General features: G+C 35.7%; 1 pseudogene; it reads left to right on the top strand.

Moving 5' to 3' along the window:
- Window positions 1–705: 705 nt before the first annotated feature.
- On the top strand, window positions 706–1150 carry LOC116560761 (annotated as a pseudogene).
- The last annotated feature ends 7397 nt before the right edge of the window (window positions 1151–8547 follow it).

Genomic DNA, 8547 nt, shown 5'->3' with positions numbered 1-8547 from the left:
TTTGGATCTTATACCTGTGTGACTTAGACTATTCCTATTTTTTCAGGTTCTTCATCTGTACATTGGAGATAATAATAGATATTTTCCAGAGTTACATGGTTTAAGGAAAATATAAATGAAGAGATTTATTTTATTTTTTCTCTATATTATATTTTTGTAGAAACAGTCTATTTTCATGCTAGTTTGAAGATTAAGGAAGGTAAAAATGCTGGCCTAACTTTTTCCTTACAATAACATTGTGAAAACTATTTAAAGTACTTTTTAACAGAAAATGCAATTGTAGAGCATTCCACAAAAATTGCAGAGCCTTAGCAAAATCTATGTGACAAGGTGAGAGAATTCAGAAAACTGTTTTATAAATCTTTCCACCTGCAATAATATAAACAAATATTATAAACAAAATCCAAGTTCCAATTAAATTCTGGGTATTTAATTACCCGTAGACATCTTAAAATGGGTTTAAAATTGTTATCATGTAGCCCTATGTAAATCACTCTTAATATTGTTCGTAAACAGGTTGGCAATGCATGGTAAAATAAAGCCCAAACTCAAGGGTAGCTGAGAATTCTATCAACATTAAAATATTTCTATGGTAAAGTATTTTATCCACTTCAGAATCATGCAAAACACAATGTGCCCTTAATGAATAAATAATTTCTAGATAGTTTAAGTCTCTCTTTCTCTCAGGCCCGTGGTGTCAGCAGAATGGGCTGGTGTCATGTACTTTGCACTGCTAAGAAGCTCCATAGTCGCTGATGAGGCCAGAAGTGGCATGATAAACAGTACAAGACAGCCCATTTAGGCACAGCCCTGAAGACCAGCCTTTTGGAAGCGCTTCTCCTGAAAAAGGAATCGTGCTACAAAATGTTGTAGTTGAAACCAAATAGCCAAGTTCTGCCATTAGGAAGTGTGTCAGGGTCCAATGGATCAAAAATGGCAAGAAAATCACAGCCTTTGCACTACATGATGGTTGCTTGAACTTTATTGAGGAAAACGATGAAGTTATGGTTGCTGTTGGTGATGCTCCTGAAGTCCACTTTAAGGTTGTCAAAGTAGCCAATGTCTCTCTTTTGGCACTATACAAAGGCAAGGAGGAAAGACCAAGATCATAAATTTTAATGGTGAAAACACTGTAGTAATAAATTTTCATGTTTTTAATAAATTTTCAAAAAAAAAAGAAAGTTTAAAAAAGGACTCTGCTCCTGATAAGTTTTTTTGTCAACACAGCATTTAGGGAGTCAGCTCTTAGTTGGTATGATGTGCTATCCAAGGCAAGGACTAATTTAAAGAACTTAAGTGGTCATTGATATGGAGTATGAGATAAATATGCTATCAGAAGGTTTATCTTGTCTTTTTCTTAAAACTAACATTAGAATGCTATATGCTCCCATACTTTATTTTATTCTAGTATTTCGTTATTTGATTGCATACAAAACATTATCTGAAATCCTTTCTTAATATGTGGTATACAATATAATAATTCTTTACAAACACATGTTAAACTGGTTAAGGTTAGATCTAAAGATCTGTCAAAATCTTGAATTTGTTCTTTTCATACTGTATTTCTATCACAATAAGTGAAATTATAACTTTTTTTAATTAAGTATTAAATTATCAAGAAAAAGTGCATATTGAAAATATTTAAACTGTCTTAAATTTTAGTTCCAAGCTTAGATGAAATTCAAGCAATTTCTAAATATATTTTTACTCTTCTAATTCAAGGCCCAATATTATACCTATTAATAAAAATATAAATTTGAGTTTAGAATAATGTTAATACGTATTTATATATCAAATAAATATATGAGTTTTATTTTAATAAGGAGATATCATTTTATTCAAATCACATCTTTAATCTCTGTAAATTCTATAGGAGAAAATAAGAAAAAATATTCATCAAGATCAGAAGCAGTCTATAAAAGAGAATTTACTTTTTGAAAGTGGTAAACTTGCGATGTCTTCTCAAGAAATAATAGAGTGACTATTTCTCTATGTAATCTGATTAATAATTTTAGCCAAAATAAATGAATCAGAACTTTATCCTATTGTCACTGTTTTGTTGTTCAGACTAGCTAGAATATTCCTTTCTATCTTATCAATAGATCATTTGCAAAAAAAATGAAAATACTTTAAAGATATCTGTATAGCTTAATATATTCACTTTATATTTTTTACCTATTAAATATGTGAAAAAGGAAATGTACTAAGATCATAAAAGTTAAGGAAAGACAAGAATGGAATTATTAAAATGCATACAATCATTTTGATTTGAGAGTATGTAGCTAAAATAATCTAAATTTCAGTGTTTTGAAGAATCATACATTGATTAAGCTTTTGGAAGATTTACCTTAGGGGAGTTTAATGGAAAGATATAATGGGGAAATATTCGTGTTTAAAATCAAACATTCTCTTGATTAGAGGGTGAATATTGTCAAAAATAATGAAAGCTGGCCAGTTTTTACGTATGAAGCACTTTTTGTTCACACAGAAACCAACAAGAAAAGGCTAGTATACACACACACACACGCACGCACACATATGATATTCAAAATCACTTCATTCAAATTTGAAATTAAGTTCATTTTAGTGTTTCATGCTACAACTACTAGATAACTGCATAGCAACAGAATAGTCTTTGGAATTTTTCAATATTTCCAATACAGACATTAGCAAAATATCAGATGTCATCATCTTTAAACCAGACATGAAATAAACAAGTTAAGGATCTTCAACATGATGGCTATTAGCTATATGTGAGTTCTAAAGCAAACAAACAGGTTTCTAAGGATCCTAAAGAGACTTATGTCACCGTCTGACAAATTATTGTTGTATCGAAAAACATTAAGAACACATTCTCTCCAAAATAAAGTTTCCTTTTAGGCATAATCAGCAGGGCTTAATTAGAAAACATGAATAATTGATCATGTTGCTGATCTCTGAGCAACAAACCTAAGAGTCAAGTAGAAGCAAATTCTTGTTAGACAAAAGGGCATGCTGTACTGAATCATTCTCCAATGTTTTTCTGTCTCCAATGGCAACATTTTCAGTGATAATTCAAATGAATACCCTCTGAGCAAATACTATAAATATGTCTTCAGTTAAAATAGAAAAAAAAAACAAATAAATAAAACAAAAACTCTTGCAATCTCTTCATAAAGCCTAGTTTCTAGAAATATAATAGAAAAAGAGGAAGAAGGAAATGGTATAGTTTAGAAATACCTTAGTATCTTGCAGTCTTCATAGAATTAATCATTCTGGCAATGGTGTTAAAAGCCAAACTTACAAGTACTCCCTACTGAAGCATAGTTTGAATTTACATATCTGTTTCTCATTGTGTGTAAGTCTCTCTTTAGTCCTGTGCTAAATGCTTACCTACAGTCTTCAGTGGCCATTCCAGATTCAGTTTGTTTACTTGAGGTTATTAAAAATATATCTGGCCAGATGCAGTGGCTCACGCCTATAATCCCAGCACTTTGGGAGGCCAAGGCAAGTGGATCATGAGGTCAAGAGATCTAGACCATCCTGGCCAACATGGTGAAACCTCATCTCTACTAAAATACTAAAATTGGCTGGGCATGGTGGCACACGCCTGTAGTCCCAACTACTGAGGAGGCTGAGGCAGGCGAATTGCTTGAACCCAGGAGGGAGAGGTTGTGGTGAACTGGGGTCACGCCACTACACTCTAGCCTGGTGCCTGGCGACAGAGCAAGACTCTGTCTCAAAAAAAAAAAAAAAAGAGTAAGCAGTGTATAAATTAAATATAACAGTTTAGGCACATATATACAAAATCCAAATAGCTAAAAAAAGAAAAGCCAAAATAAAATAAAATTAAACACAAAAGCAAAAGTGTTTAAGCAAAAAGCCAACTCCGTAAAATACTTAAAGAGGTTTATTTTGAGCTAAATATGAGTACTTATGGCCTGGGGTACTGAGATCATGTGCCCAAGGTGTTCAGGCTGCAGCTTGGCTTTATATATTTTAGGGAGACAGAAGTTGTAGGTAGAGGCATGAAACATGTGAGGTATTCATTGGTTTGACTTGGAAAGGTGGGACATCTTGAAGCAGAGAGGTGTTAGAGGGACTGCTTACAGGTCTTAAGAGTGCTTACAGTCAAAGATTTTCTGATTATCTTGAAAGAGTTAGGCTTTGCCTAAAGTTCTTTCACCAGAAAGAATCCCGAACACTACTATGTCTATGTCTTTCATTTTTGTTATCTTTCTCTATGATGGGCCATGTGTCATTTTCTGGGATTCTGTTTTTTCAGGATAACTAACCAAAAAGGTCTCCCCTCTTTCTGTTTCATTATTGTATCTACTGTAAAGAGGAATTCCAACATTGTCTAAAGGCTACAGCTCCTGCTCCTGCTCTTGGTGACTTTGCAAAGTCTTCCTTGCCCTCTACATAACCTTCCATTACTCTCTGCTTTTCTCAATTTGCTTGTCTGTCCACATATCGTGCTATGCCTCAGGACTTCCAGACCTGAAAGAGACATCAGAGTACAGCCTAAAAACCCTAGACTAAGTGAGACTGTGACCGCCCAATAGGTTCACCTTGCCCACTGCCTAGACAAAGCTGATTTATCAAGACAGGGGAATTGCAATAGAGAAAGAATAAATCATGCAGAGCAGGCTGTGCAAGAAACCAGAGTTTTATTATTACTCAAATCAGCCTCCCTGAGTATTCCGGGATCAGAGTTTTTAAGGACAACTTGGTAGGTGGGGAGAAGCCAGTGAGCCAATAGTGCTGATTGGTTAGATAGGAGATAAAATCATGGGAAGTTGAAGCTGTCCTCTTGTACTGAGTCAGATCTTGGGTGGGGGCTGCAAAATCAGATGATCTAGTTTATCCTTCTGGGTGGTTCCAGCTGATCCATCAGTTGCAGGGTCTACAAAATATCTCAAGCTCGGATCTTAGGAGCAGTTTAGAGAGGGTCAGAATCATGTAGTATCCAGATGCAGGACTCCTGAACCATAATTTATAATATTATGGCTAATTTGTTAGTCCTACAAAGGCAATCTACTCCTCAGGGAAGAAGGATGTTTGTTTAGGGAAAGGGCTGTTATCAGCTTTGTTTTAAACTGTAATTTCCTCCCAAAGTTAGTTCAGCCTCTAGCCAGGAAGGAACAAGGACAGCTTAAAGGTTAGAAAAAAGATGGAGTCAGTTAGGTTAGATCTCTTTCACTGTCTCAGTCATAATTTTGCAAAGCCAGTTTCAAGATCACTGAGCAGTTTTTTCTTATTGGCAATGGCAACCATGACCTATGCCCATGCAGTGATGCTAGACGTGCTGACTAATTCCTCCATTGTTTGCTTTCTTGAGTCTTCCAGTCCTTCCACTTGCTTTCTCTCAGCTCTCAAAACAGGCAACTCAGTGTTTCCATTTGAATAACTTTACAGGAGCTTCTGTTTAGAAGACAGCTCCTCAGATAAGCTTCAGAGGTCTACTCTGTTATCTCTACCACATAGTCTCCAAACCCCAGGTTTCCAGCAGAGGCATCTCCACAGAGTTACTGCCCAGAAAAGACCTTGAGATATCTTTTAGTTGTCATCCAGGATATTCAAACCGCAAGCAATAAATTCCTCAGCCAACTACCATTTCCTTGTCACTGTCCTTAAACATTTTATGAAAAAATTTTTTATTTTATTTTATTTTATTTTTTGAGATGGAGTTTCGCTCTTGGTGCCCAGGCTGGAATGCAATGGCGTAATCTTAGTTTATTGCAACCTCCGCCTCCCGGATTCAAGCAATTCTTCAGCCTCAGCCTCCTGAGTAGCTGGGAGCATAGGCATGTGGCACCACACCCAGCTAATTTTGTATTTTTAGTAGAGATGGGGTTTCTCCATATTGGTCAGGCTGGTCTCGAACTCCTGACCTCAGATGATCCACCCACTTTGGCCTCCCAAAGTGCTAGGATTACATGCATGAGCCACTGCACCTGGCCTGAATAAAATTTTCAGGGGGATGACCCAAAATACCTCAATTTGGAGAGGTAGTATAGTATAATAGTCCAAAATTCAGATTCTGTGACTCAACTGCCCGATATTCCAGTCTTAAGGCCCCTGCCTCCCTACCAAAAGGAACTTCAGTGTTTCATTTTATCTCTCTCTGCCTCCATTTTTTCACCTATAAATGGGGCAATATTTATCTTGAGCTTTTTGGAAATAATATATGTGTTAATCATGTAAAATGCTTACAAAAATGTTGCCATTGAAACCACCTTTGCAAATATTGTAACTGAGGCAATTATTACAGTGCAAGAGATCTGACCTAACTTACTCCATCTTGCTTCTAACCTTCAAGCTGTCCTTGTTCATTCCTAAGAGTCAAGCAGTTGGAGGTCCAAGATTCTTATACCGCCCCGAGTTGTTCCTTGAGATATCGTCACCATTTTTTAATGTAAGATGCGATCTGGAGATATTTTGCAGACCCTGCACTTGATGGATCAGCTGGCTCCACCCAGCTGATAAACTGATCATCTGACCTTGCAGCCCCCAACAAAAAACTGACTTAGCACAAGAGGACAACTTCGACTTCTTGTGATTTCATCTCTGACCTGACCAGTCAGAACTCCCAACTCACTGGCCTTCCCTCTCCCCGCCAAATTATCCTTAAAAACTCTGAACCCCAAATGCTCAGAGAGACTGATCTGAGTAGTAATAAAACTCCAGTTTCCCACACAGCCTGTTCTACGTGAATTACTCTTTCTCAATTGCAATTCCCCCATTTTGATAAATCAGTAACATATCAATTGTTAGCTATCGATGCTATTATTATTATTACTAGTATTACTAGTATCGTAACTAACTGTGGGCTCAACCGCTTGCTGCTTGCAAAGCCAATAACAGGGATGAGATTTAGTAATTGACTTTATTCCAGAGCTAGCAGTGAGGAAATGGTCAAGGCTAGTACCTTAAAGAAATCATTTCAAACTTTAGGCTGGAACAAAGGGAACTTGGAATGGGAAGTTCTGAATGTGGAAACAGTTCTGAATACAAAGTCTGTGTGTCCTGTTCTGGTGGCTATCTTGAGTCGTGCTTTACCTGGAGAGCAGGCTGGCATCATCTCAACCATGCCCAGGTTGTTGACTAATTACTTTGAGGCAAACTCTGGAATTGTGCAGCTGGGTCTCCCCGCCTGGTCTGTCTCATCATTAGCCCCTGGAAGCTAATCGTATAGTTAAGTGTGCACATAGTTAATGTGCGTGGTGTAACTTCAATGAGCACACAGTTAGATAAATGTGCGTGGTTTAAGGGGGTTTTATGGTAGGAAAAGGAGGAAATAAAGGGTTGCACATACTTTTCAAGGCTACATTCTCAGATTAAGAAGGGGAAAAAAAGCTCTAAAATGCATTTCAAGGCTAATATACCCAGTTACAGTATTAGTGAGAGAAAGTCATATATTAATCCTTTATTTTCTACTAATTTCAATGAACAATTTTACAAAATTACCAACTTTTTTGCAGTTTATTTTACTTTTAAGGAAAGAATTGCCAGTTAATATGCAAGACCTTTTCTAACACTAAAAATATGAAGTTCGAACTGAAGCAAAACTGTTCTTAAAATATTTAAAATGAAGAGTATTTAAGGCTGCCTTATTTTGACATTACATATTATCATAAGGCAACCTCTTAGATATTATAGAACAACACATTAAAACTTTATTTACCTATATATTTTATAATATGATTTCATTTCAAAACAAAATTATGTTAATAGGTTTTTCCCATATTTTTTCTGATGTTATTATTAATATATGCATATTTTACCTTGAATCACTATTTACAATTATATCTAGGAAGAAAAAATGTCGAAATGTGTTGTTTCTTTCTCTATAATGAAATTATTTGTGAATAGATACATCAGAAAATTCTTCTCATTTCAATTCATTTTGCATGTAATATTACATAGCCTGAAGTATAAACAAAAGCTAAAAATAAAACCACATTATTTCTTAGCTTGTAACAGCTCTGATATGCTTCCTATGAAGAAGAAATAACCTAGCCAAAATAGCAGTTTTGGAAAACACCTCCTCAAAGAGAAATTGTTTAGAAAAAGTATGATCTTATATTTGGAGAAGAGCCCAGATGTCAAGCAGTTAAGTTTTTACCTAAAAAATCAAACACCTATAAAACATCAATTTTTCTAATTAACATTAATCTTTGGCTTACAAGTATCTGGATCGGGAAACTTGTTACTTAACAAGGCACCATATGCCTTTGCATTTCTGAAACACTCAAATCGAGTCACAAGTCGCCCGCAGGTCATTTCCCTGCAGAAGTCCTCTCTCTACCCTCTATTTTCTAAGAAATAAGTGCACTATCTTAAGACATTTCTTATTATCTGATTTCTGTTTTGTAACTATCCTCATTGTTCTTCCTTAGTCATTCTTCTTTGCCAGTTTTCCTTTGAAAATCTCAAGCAATGTCACAGTCCTTTTTTGTTTCCTTTCTAACATAAAATACGCAATGCAAATTTAATGAAGCACATAGTTGAAAATCAGAGGACCGTGATTTTTATCCTTTTATACTGGCCACTTTTATTCTGCTT

This window comes from Sapajus apella, unplaced genomic scaffold, assembly GCF_009761245.1.
Source record: "Sapajus apella isolate SASKATOON/1434 unplaced genomic scaffold, GSC_monkey_1.0 scaffold27, whole genome shotgun sequence".
Classification (NCBI taxonomy): Eukaryota; Metazoa; Chordata; class Mammalia; order Primates; family Cebidae; genus Sapajus; species Sapajus apella.
This window is presented reverse-complemented; position numbering and strand designations above follow the sequence as displayed.